This window comes from Ctenocephalides felis, unplaced genomic scaffold, assembly GCF_003426905.1.
Source record: "Ctenocephalides felis isolate EL2017-DRISC unplaced genomic scaffold, ASM342690v1 CF-g0.4_SCAFFOLD_01170, whole genome shotgun sequence".
Lineage (NCBI taxonomy): Eukaryota > Metazoa > Arthropoda > Insecta > Siphonaptera > Pulicidae > Ctenocephalides > Ctenocephalides felis.
Window position 1 is genome coordinate 32,439,296 of NW_020537324.1, and position 10,996 is coordinate 32,450,291.

Below are 10,996 nucleotides of genomic sequence, written 5' to 3' on the forward strand. Positions count from 1 at the left end.
ATACTGTTCGATTGTGATTAGTCGTCGTGTTGTGTGAATAGAGATCAGTCGTTGTATGCGTACCGATATCAACAAGGAAATAGTCATAGATAAATAAACATGTTTATTTTAAGGTTAAATCGTAGTACATATCTTAATAAAAAAAATGTCTGAACCAGAAAACTATTTTACCCTGTCCCCCGTAAATAATTATAATGAAAATAATAAAAAAAGCAAAATTTGCGCCGTGTACGAAAAATAAGATTATTAAAATTATTTCTATATTATTCGTAGTTTCTATAAATCTTTGAAGTTATTGAAATGGAAAATATTTTTATAGGCAAAACAGATGTTACAGCTACTCAAAAAATAAGAAATTAAAAAAAAATACAAGCAGTCAATGAATGTATGTTAATCAGCAATTACTTCATTTCTGTAATGAAACTTCAAGTCCTAATTGGTAATTACAATGACAAACCGATCATGTCATATTTGTAGTATAACTTTAATTACATTATTGTTTTTAATTATTATAAAAATTTTCAATGCTGTTATAAATATATAATTTGTAATTTATTATTATATAAATATGTATAATGATTGGCATTAATCCAGTGTGCATAACGAGTGTTACCATATTTCTAATGAACATTATTCAAAAATGTTATATGATGTATTTATTTTTAACATATATGCCAACTCGTACAATAGCAAAATAGTTTTACTTCAATCGCTTGTGAACCTTACGCGCACTCTCTTTTTAACTTCCCGTAAAAAAAATCGAAAATAAAATTTTTTATACATCTTTATGTTTCAGAGGTTTCAGAACATTTTGGCATACCTTAAAAAAAAACGATGTATGTGGGTGCATGTGTGCGTGTGTGTGTGTTCGATAACAATTTTCGTCGACAGTTTCGAATAATTCAAAAAAAGATTTTATTTGTATTGACAAAATGAAGAACTGATTACATTTTTGGGAAGGCAGGTCTAGCGATTTCGGAGATAGCACATCAAATTATCAGATATTTTATAGAGATTTTATTAATAAGTTTTGTTTACATTTCTACGGGTTCCGTAAAATTGTTTATTCGTTAGACTAATACGCGGCGCTTGCGCGCTTCAATATTCCTTTTCTACGCAACAAAAGTTCAAAATTTCCAATATATTTCAAAATATAAATAAATATAATACATTTTTTTCAAAAAAGTCTTCTCAAAAATTTCAAAATTGTAAGAAATTTATTTTTTTTGTTTTTAAAAATTTAGTTTAAGAAAAAATTGAATAGTTTTAAAATAAATTGAGTAGTTTTTTAAAAAAAATATTTTTTGGTACGGGAAGTTACAGCAATTCGCCTTTAGGCACGATGCCACACACCACTAATTTTAAATTTTGAATAGCAATACAAATTACGAGTCCTATGCGTTGCTGTGAATGTGATGATGTGATGATAGTTGTGAAAGTACGTAGCTTTTTAAGAATGTCACCAATATTTCTAAATAAAATAGAAGCGATATTTTAACTAAAAACCTAAATGCTGAAAACTAAATATAAAGCAAAGAAACATAAATAGGCTGTGTACAAATATTTTTTTCATAATCTCTGTCTAAGATATGCAAAATAAATATATTATTTCAATTAAAAAAAATCTAACATATGTTCAAGTAAAAATAGATAGCTATGCTGCTTTAGTGGAAAATGAGCTACAACACTACCAATTCACTCTATGAAGAATAATTTGGAAGTTTTAAAATTATTAATATTAAACATTATTAATTAATCTTAAAGTTTTATGCTATCCAAACATAATTTCGAAGATTTGTAGATATTTATAAATTTGAGATAAAAGCTAAGGGTATATATTCTTAGTAATAGAAATTTCCAAAAAAAAATCGTATTCTAAGAGATTATTTCCTTAGTATTTTATACATGCAAATTGTTCTTTACAAATCAGGAAATTTATCTGAACCTGTTCGCAAAACAAAATTATTATCTGCTGTAGGCTATACATTACTATACGTTAACTTCCGCCTTACACATAAGTGCAAAATAAATTTCATAGCATACAAATAATTCCAAATTGTCTGAATAAAATTTGAAAAATAGAGTGAAAATGCATTATAAAGCAATATAAATGTCGAAAAAACTGAGAGAACTAGTAGTGTATGGCTTCGTGCCAAGAAAAATTTCTAGAACTTTCCGTACCATGATGAAATAATCCAAGAATATTAAATGTTTTCAAATATATTATTATAAATACTGTAACTTTCATTAGTCGTACTTTATAGACAAGAAATAAGAGTTTATAAATTGGACGATGGCATTTATATAAGTTTACGTAAAAAGTAACGGACGGAGAAACGGAGTTATGATGAAAAGGTCTTATCTCATATCTCTAAATAAAAAAATTCTTTTCCCAAAAATAATCGTTTTGTCAAACAAGTACAAGATTTTTTAAATCATTAAGATGCTTCGTTCTCTCAAAATCTTTTTTGCTAATTTTCGCCTTTGCAAATGAATGTTTTTTTTTTAATCATTACGAATTGAATGTTTTTTTAATTATTCAAATCGGATGCTCTGTACTCTCAAAAACTCGAATTCTATTTTCTGCACTCTTTGCTTCGTATCTCCGATACGGCCGGACAAATTGTCAATAGGAATCGAATGGTTTGTTAATATCTCAAATCGGTTGACCGGTGCTCCCAAAAGCATCGACAAAAAATTATATCCATAGATACATATATACACTACTTACACCCATGCACACAAACATCCATTGCTTCTAAGGTATGCCAAATGGTTCACAAACCTCTGAAACGTAAAGATATGCAAAAATCTTCAGTTTCGATTATAACTTACCCTAGGGGAAGTAAAAAATATATATTTTTCGACCCCATATGGTGTCTGGTGTTGATCATAATCAAAAATTATGCTTAGCATGTAAATGTCATAAATGGCTCAATTTTACCACTAAAACGTCTCCAAATATTGAACAAGTTTCAAATAAAATATTCATAATCAGGTACGCGTGCTACAGGTTGTTAGTGCCTGGTATGGGTCATGCTGTCTCCGCTTCGAGGTGTTTCCGATTCACGCGTGTGTTGTTTATGTTCTGTTTCGATGTCGCGTTTCACTTAAACTATTCGAATTTTGATTTGCGATCAAGACCTCCAAGCGACATACAAAATTTTGTAAACAAATCCGTATTAACACTTTGGGGACGGCTGTCCACCTCAGTGGACAAACATACTCTGTGAGGCACAGGCTATTTTATAAACAATTACTCAGTTTGCATCGAAAAGTTGAACTAGCTGTAAGTGGAATTCTGTCTTAAGGCAATTAAGGCATCGTGCCTTAAGGCAAATTGCTGGAACTTCCCGTGCCAAAAATTATTATTTTTTTTAAAAACGATTGACAATTTTAGAAAAAAATTACTTCGAAAAAATAAGATTTTTGAGAAACTATAAAATGGAAAAAAAATTACTTTTTTTTTGAAAAAAAAAAAATTTTTTTTTTTTAAATTAAAATTTTTTTTTTTTTTTTTAATTTTTTTTTTGAAAAAATAATGTTTTCTTTATTTTGGCATATTTTGGAAGATCTGAACTTTTTTTCAAAGCAATCGTACTGCTTTAACTGCATAGAGACAAAATGTCAAAGCGCGTAAGCGCCGCGTCGCCGTCTAACGAATAAACATTGGTACGGAACCCATAGGAATGCAAACAAAATTTATACTTATTGTTAAAATCTCTATAAAATATCTGATAATTTGATGTGCATATGTCTAATGATCATTTTTGACCGCCAAATGGCATTTTTTTTTACTTTTTTCGTTAGATCTCCGAAACTGCTACACTTGCCTTTATGAAAATTTGATCAATTCTTCATCTTGTCAATACAAGTCAAATGTTTTTTGAATTATTCAAATCGGACGCTTCGTTCTCTTAAAAACTGAGTTACCGTTTTCGGCACTTTTTGCCCCGAATCTTTGGAACGGCTGGACCTGCCTTCGCCAAAAACTAATCAGCACGTCTCCTTATCAATACGAATCGAATGCTTTTCGAATTATTCAAATCGGTTGATCCGTGTTTCCGAAATCGTCGACGAAAATTTGTATTCGCACATACATACACACACGTACATACATACATACACACACACACACACTCATACATGCATTTTTTCTAAGGTATGCCAAAATGTTCAGAAACCTCTGAAACGTAAAGATATATAAAAATTTTCATTTTCGATTTTCTTGCGATTACTATAACTTGCCCTACGGGAAGTTAATAAATCACATATAGCAGTGATAAACAGTATTTGCATTTTGAAAATAATTTTAAGTCATTTTACTAGTGTTTTTAGCCTTTTTCTTTGCTATATGGTCTTTTTTTAATATTTAAAACGACCGAGCGCTTTTAAATATGGCAAAACGACTGGTGAATTTTGTGAATTAAGCAGTATTGAAGATGAGTTTCAAATAGACATTCATACAGACAAATTTTACGAAATTACTATTCGCACCTATGATAGTGATGAATGTGATGAAAATATTATCCAACCAACAAAAAGAAGAAGTTCGACAAATTAAATGAAGAGCGGAAAGACATTAGCGAATGTGTCGATTCTCCTTCAATAATCGAGTTTGACATACATCAACAAACACCCCAAATACAAATACCAAGCAATATAAGACATCTAATAGATTATTTTACTTTATATTTTATAAATGAATTATTAGACAATATAATAGAAAAAATAAACCATTATGGCAGCAAAAAAAATGACCAAATATACTGACTAATCAGTCGCAGTGGCTAAATGCGAGTGAAAGAAAAAGGGATTGTATTGTCTGTTCTAACAGAAAAGCACCAGGAGGGAGGCGGCGAACAACATTTTATTGTAAAACATGTCAAAATCAACCAGCTATGCATTTTGGAAATTGTTTTGAACGTCACCATCCTTTATAAAATGATCAAAAATAAATTAATATTATAAATGTATGTCCTTCAATGACCACAAATTTTTATCAAACAAATTGCATAACATACACAATGAAATCAAGTTTACAGCCGGTAAAGGAAATTGTTTTGAAATCGGTGCCATCCTGAAAGTGTTAATTTTACGTACTTCAAATTAATATTTTTAGCTTAACATTTTCTGAAAGAGCAATTTTTACTTGGAAACAAATTTTTTGTCTATTTTCAAGTAAAAATAGCTATAACAACTACTTGATATAAGATTGTACTCAAAACACAGTTTGAACCCGAAGCCTTGTCTCCAAAAGATCAGAGACCCCTTATCATCTAGATAACTCAAGATATCTTCTTATAAGTTTATTATTATTACATTTATTATTATAAATTTCACGTAATAACATTGCATACCGATTATATTACTCATTGTTTACATAGTTGTATGGCACAACGGCACATTCTAGTTTGCACAATTTATTATTCCTACAAAAACAATGTTATTTTACAATTGCTCCAGTTGCATTTCTCATATACTTTCACAGCCGTCAACATGATAAATGCAAATTAGTTTACACATTCTAATCTGCATATTTTTTCAATATAATTGTCTGCGAAGATGTATACCGGATAATATAAATTATTTCAGTTATGAAGAAAATAATAATACCAATTTCTCATAGTAGAAATGAAGAATATTTAATTTAAAAGCACTTTGATTTAGCGATAACTATTATCAAGGCAGGGACTTTTCAAATAGGTGTAAGTGGCATTTTGCCTTAAGGCAATTTTGATTAAGGCTGCACGATATGTTTAAACAAACGAAATGATCAATAAGAAATGAGATTTAGCTATTTACATAAAATTATAGCTATTTTCAACTGTTACTTCGAAGTTGAAAAATAAGGTTTTAGCTTTCACTAGAAATTAATCAAAGCGATTTCCGATTTCCAATTGATATCTTTGAAACAGATTCATAATATCTGTATAATTGCATTAACACGTGCTTAGAATTAGAACATACACGGTGTATGTCCCATTAAAAAATAAACTAGTGGAGTGTGTGGCATCGTGTCTTAAGACAAATTGCTGGAACTTCCCGTAACGTAATGAAAAATTCGAGGAATATTAGATGTTTTCAAATAGATTAATATAAATATTGTAACATTGTCTAATATCTATAAGAATTATACAAGCTGAATTGCAAAGTTGAAATTATTTGTTTAAAGTATATTACTACTTTAGCCAGAATTAAAAATTAAATCTGAATTATTTTCGATATACAAAAAAAAAATATCTAAAAAAAAATGAAAAATTGAAACAAAAAAATTTAGAACAAAAATTTTTTTTTCAAAATCAATTATTTTGTTAAAACAAGCAGATAGTTCTTTGAATCATTTAAATCGGACGCTTAGTTCTCTCAAAAACTGCCATTTTTTGCACATTTAGCTGTGTATCTTCAAAACCGCTTGACCTGCATTTGCCAGAAACTAACCACCAATACGAACCTGGACCTCCTCGTCAATACGAATTGAATGTTTTTTGGATCATTCAAATCGGATGCTCCGATCTCTCAAAAACTCAATTTCTATTTTCTGCACTCTTTGCTCCATATCTCTGAAACGACTGGGCCTGCTTTTGCCAAAAACTAATCAGCACATCTCCCTATCAATAGGAATCGAATGTTTTTTGAAACATTCAAATCGGTTGATTCGTGCGCCCGAAAACGTGGACGAAAAATTGTATCCATATACATACATACACACACACATCCATTTTTTCTGGGGTATGCCAAAATGTTCAGAAACCTTCAAAACGTCGAGAAATGCAAAAATTTTCAATTTCGATAATTTTTGGACGATTACAATAACTTGCCCTAAGGGAAGTTAAAAATAGGTGCTGTGCCCCAGGGACAGGTTGGCAGCTGACAAGTAGAACCCGCGCGTTGCTCGCCTGGGATTTTTCTGAAATTTGCGTTAATGGTAGATTTTATGCCCAAACTGACCGTGGTAAAATATTAGAGGCCTATGAAAAGCGGTTTAATCATAAAAAATAATTAAAGTTTGCATTTTTGCAGCGCGCTGTACACATATTTATTTATTTATTTATTTATTTATTCATAAGCAAGCCGTAATCAATAATAATAGATATTATTTCAGGCTCTTGTCAATAGCATGAAGGGAGCGTTCTTTCTTATCAGCGGTTCTTATTGTGAGTTAAACTTCAACTCGATTCAGGAAAGAATAGTGTAAAAGATTTCCCGTTGCCATTTTACACCAGAGTGCCGAATTGGGCTACTTTCAATTGGAAACATATTTTTATCTATATTTTTCAAGTAAAAATTGATATCACTACTGCATGATATCAAGTTGTCCAGAGTGGGAGTTCAAATACACGATTATGTCGAAAGAAGGCAGTGCGCTTAACCGTTACCCCATGGCACACCCATGTATTATCAAACTTGGTAAATTTTTAAAATAAGCAACTTATCGCACTTCCATAATAGTTTAGAATGTAATCATCACCTTTATCAAAACCGACAAAATTTTTTTTTTGAAATTAGTTACGAAGAGACGGACCGGCCGATCTTTACCAATAACTAATCAGCACGATTTCCAACTGATATCTTTCAAACGTTTCTGAAGTTTTAAAATCTGTTTAGACTTTTAGTTAAAACGTGGGCAGATCTTGCACTTATATGCTAATTCTGAAGAAGCGGCTCTGGCAATCTTGAAATCGGTCTAGGTTTTTTTAAGAAAACATCGATGAAAAGCCCAAATTTTACTTACACATAAATACTTTTTCTACTATTGGTCTCAAACAATTCGAGAAAACATTGGATTAGCAAGTAGGATCTTCTGATAAAAAAAACTTCTACTTTAGTAAGTTAATAATAAAAATTTCATAATAAAGGGAATATTTTTAGATTTAGTGTGTGAGAAAAACTATTATTTAAAGATATTAAATTGTATGACTACTGCTTATGGCAGTGGTTTCCAACCTTTTGGTACCGACCGAGAACGAGAAAGAGAGGGGTTTCTTATAAACTTGCGCCCCTTAATTTTTTTTAAGAATTTAATTTTATCAACTTATATTAGAAATTAATTATGAGACTACAAAATGATATGCAATGTTAAGTAAACATAAACAGAATAAATAATTATTTATTCATTCTCTTTAGGGTAAAGTTATAGTAATCGTAAAAAAATCGAAAATTAAAATTTAATATATCTTTGCGTTTCAAAGGTTACTGAAATTTTGGCATACCTTAGAAAAAATGGATGTGTGTGTGTTTGAGCGCGCGCGTGTGTATGTGTGTGAGGATACAAATTTTCGTCGATGGTTCAACCGATTTGAATAATTCAAAAACAGATTCAATTCTTATTGATAATGAGACGTGCTGATTCATTTTTAGCAAAGGCAGATCTAGCCGTTTCGGAGATACGGCGCAAAAAGTGTCAAAGACGGTATTTCAGCGTTCGATTTAAATAATTCAAAAAACATTTTACTTGAAGGGAACAACTGGTGAAAGTTTTGTAAAGGCAGGTTCAGCGTCTTCGGAGCTCCAATAAAAAATGTGAAACAAATGTGAAAACTCCGGAGCTCCAACAAATGTCCATTTGACGGTCAAAACTGAATATTAGACATATGCACATGAAATTATCAGATATTTTATAAAGATTATAAGAATAAGTACAAATTTTGTGTACATTTATATGGGTTCGGTACCAATGTTCACACTTTAGATAAATACGCGGCGCTCACGCGCTTATTTTATATTCGCCTCAAAATCAGCAATGCAATGCGATTGCTTAAAAAAATGTGCATCACTTTCAAAATAAATCAAAATATTAAAAAAAATCAAATTTTTCAAAAAAGCCATTTTTTTCAAAAAATTCAAAATTTTTGAAAAATTACAATACTTTTCAAAAATCTATTTTTTTCAAAGTTTTGCAAAGTTTTTTTTAATAATTTAGTTTTTGGTACGGAAAGTACCAGCAATTTGCCTTAAGACACGATGCCATGTTCCACTAGTTTTATATCATTTCAACATTTTTGGAAAAAAATAGTATTTTGGAACAGCCTCGTGCCCCCATGAGCAGGCGCGCCCCATAGGTTGGAAACCGCAGGGTTAAGGATTTTCTCAAATAACTCAAAAATCAATTATGTCATTCAATAACTTTATATTAAAATTACAAATTATACTATACAAACGGTACATGAGGAAGTTTATTCCTAAGGTCACATAAGTACCATATCTTGACAGTACATATTTTGTAAATTTTGTTTTATAGACATGTTAAAGAATATATATTTGCAATATATAATTGTAATTATAAATATTAAGTACATACATTTTATCATATATAATTTTTAACCTGTCAATCCTACAAAATTTCTTAAAATTATTGTGATTATTCACATTAAAAGTAACATTTGCACAATATAAAAATATTAATTGCAATCCAAATTACAATCATATGTACATTTAAAATAAGTATTACCTTAAAATTTGCATACTCCAGATAATTCAAGGAACCGTTTACATCATTTGCTCCATTAATTCTTAAGCCGTGTAAACAACAACCGTATGGCAATGACGATTTTTTCTACCATCAAACATATTGCACAAATATTTCAAAACACAGTAATTTATTATTATTAACACTTCACAATATAATTCACGTATTAACAAATAATATTAAAAGAATAAACTATTATATAGTACATAAATATATTATTACAATTACTTCTTCAGCAAGAAGCAACGGTACGCGCTCTTGCGTTGTTGCGGTATGAAAGACGCTAAGAAACATGGCTGACTACTGTCAATTCAAAACAGTAGAGTGTGAGAAAGAATGAAAGATATGGAGGTGAATGTGAAAGAAAGAGAAGCGTATATAGTGGTGTGTTGTTCACATACCGCATGAGACAGAGTTGGACAACTTGTTAAAAAATAAAATTTTCATATTTAACCCTTTGTACTCAGATGCTGTCGAGATGGCTCAATTTGCGAGTGAAAAGGATTGATATAGGAAATATAAAATATGCATTAACATTTGTTTAGGTACTAATTTTAATTTAAGATTAATTTTATGTTTCAAATTGAACCTAGCTACAATTTGTAAGTGTTTTTTAATAAAAGTAATAATTATGTATAAGGTAGTACCTACTATAACATAGTAGCTTATAACGTTAGTATACATGTAGTGTACTAACTATACAATAAAGTAAAATCAATTAAATTGATTTTCATAACTTCAACTATATTTCATACAATTGCTGGAACTTCGAAAATCGTGGTACGGAACCCAAAAAAATTACCCAAAATATGTATAGATAATTAAAATCCCTATAAAATATCTGATAATTTGATGAACATATGTCCAATAAACATTTTTGACCGCCAAATGACATTTTTTTAACTTATTTTTGTTGAGAGTCCATAACCGCTGAACCTGCATGACCTGAATGCCATTTTTGAACTTACGTTTATTGAGAGTCTATAACCGCTCGACCTACCTTCCCAAAAATTTAATCAGTTCTTCATCTTGTCAATATAAGTAAATTGGTCTTTGAATTATTAAAATCGGACGCTCTCTTAAAAACTGAGTTACCGTTTTTGCACTTTTCGCCCCGTATCTTCGGAACGACTAGACCTGCTCTTGCCAAAAACTAATCAGCACGTCTCTTATCAAAACGAATCGAATGTTTTTTGAATTATTCAAATCGGTTGATCGGTGTTCCCAAAATCGTCGACAAAAACTTGTATCCGCACACACATACACACATACATCCAGTTTTTCTAACAATAAGGTTTGCCAAAATGTTCAAAAACCTTTGAAACGTAAAGATATATAGAAATTTTCATTTTCGATTTTTTGCGATTACTATAACTTACCCTACGGGAAGTTAACTAAAACTAATAATAAAGATAAAATACATTATCTTGGAATAAATTGCCAACAACCAAAATAGATTTTATTTTATAAATGATGCAAAATGTTCTACATGACGATACATTTGTAGTATGTTTCGAAAGCTTGTCC

At 30.2% G+C, this 10,996-nt stretch overlaps 1 protein-coding gene and 1 pseudogene across 1 annotated transcript in view; one reads left to right on the top strand and one right to left on the bottom strand.

Moving 5' to 3' along the window:
* LOC113366614 (coiled-coil domain-containing protein 85C-like) overlaps positions 1-9,644 on the bottom strand; it is a 31,331-nt gene extending 21,687 nt beyond the window's left edge. Inside the window, exon 1 of the mRNA XM_026608247.1 lies at positions 9,452-9,644. The gene's annotated coding sequence lies outside the window, so the exon portion shown is untranslated. The remainder of the gene's footprint in view (positions 1-9,451) is intronic.
* Positions 9,645-9,814: 170 nt separating this feature from the next.
* Positions 9,815-10,996, top strand: part of LOC113367099 — a 13,591-nt pseudogene continuing 12,409 nt past the window's right edge.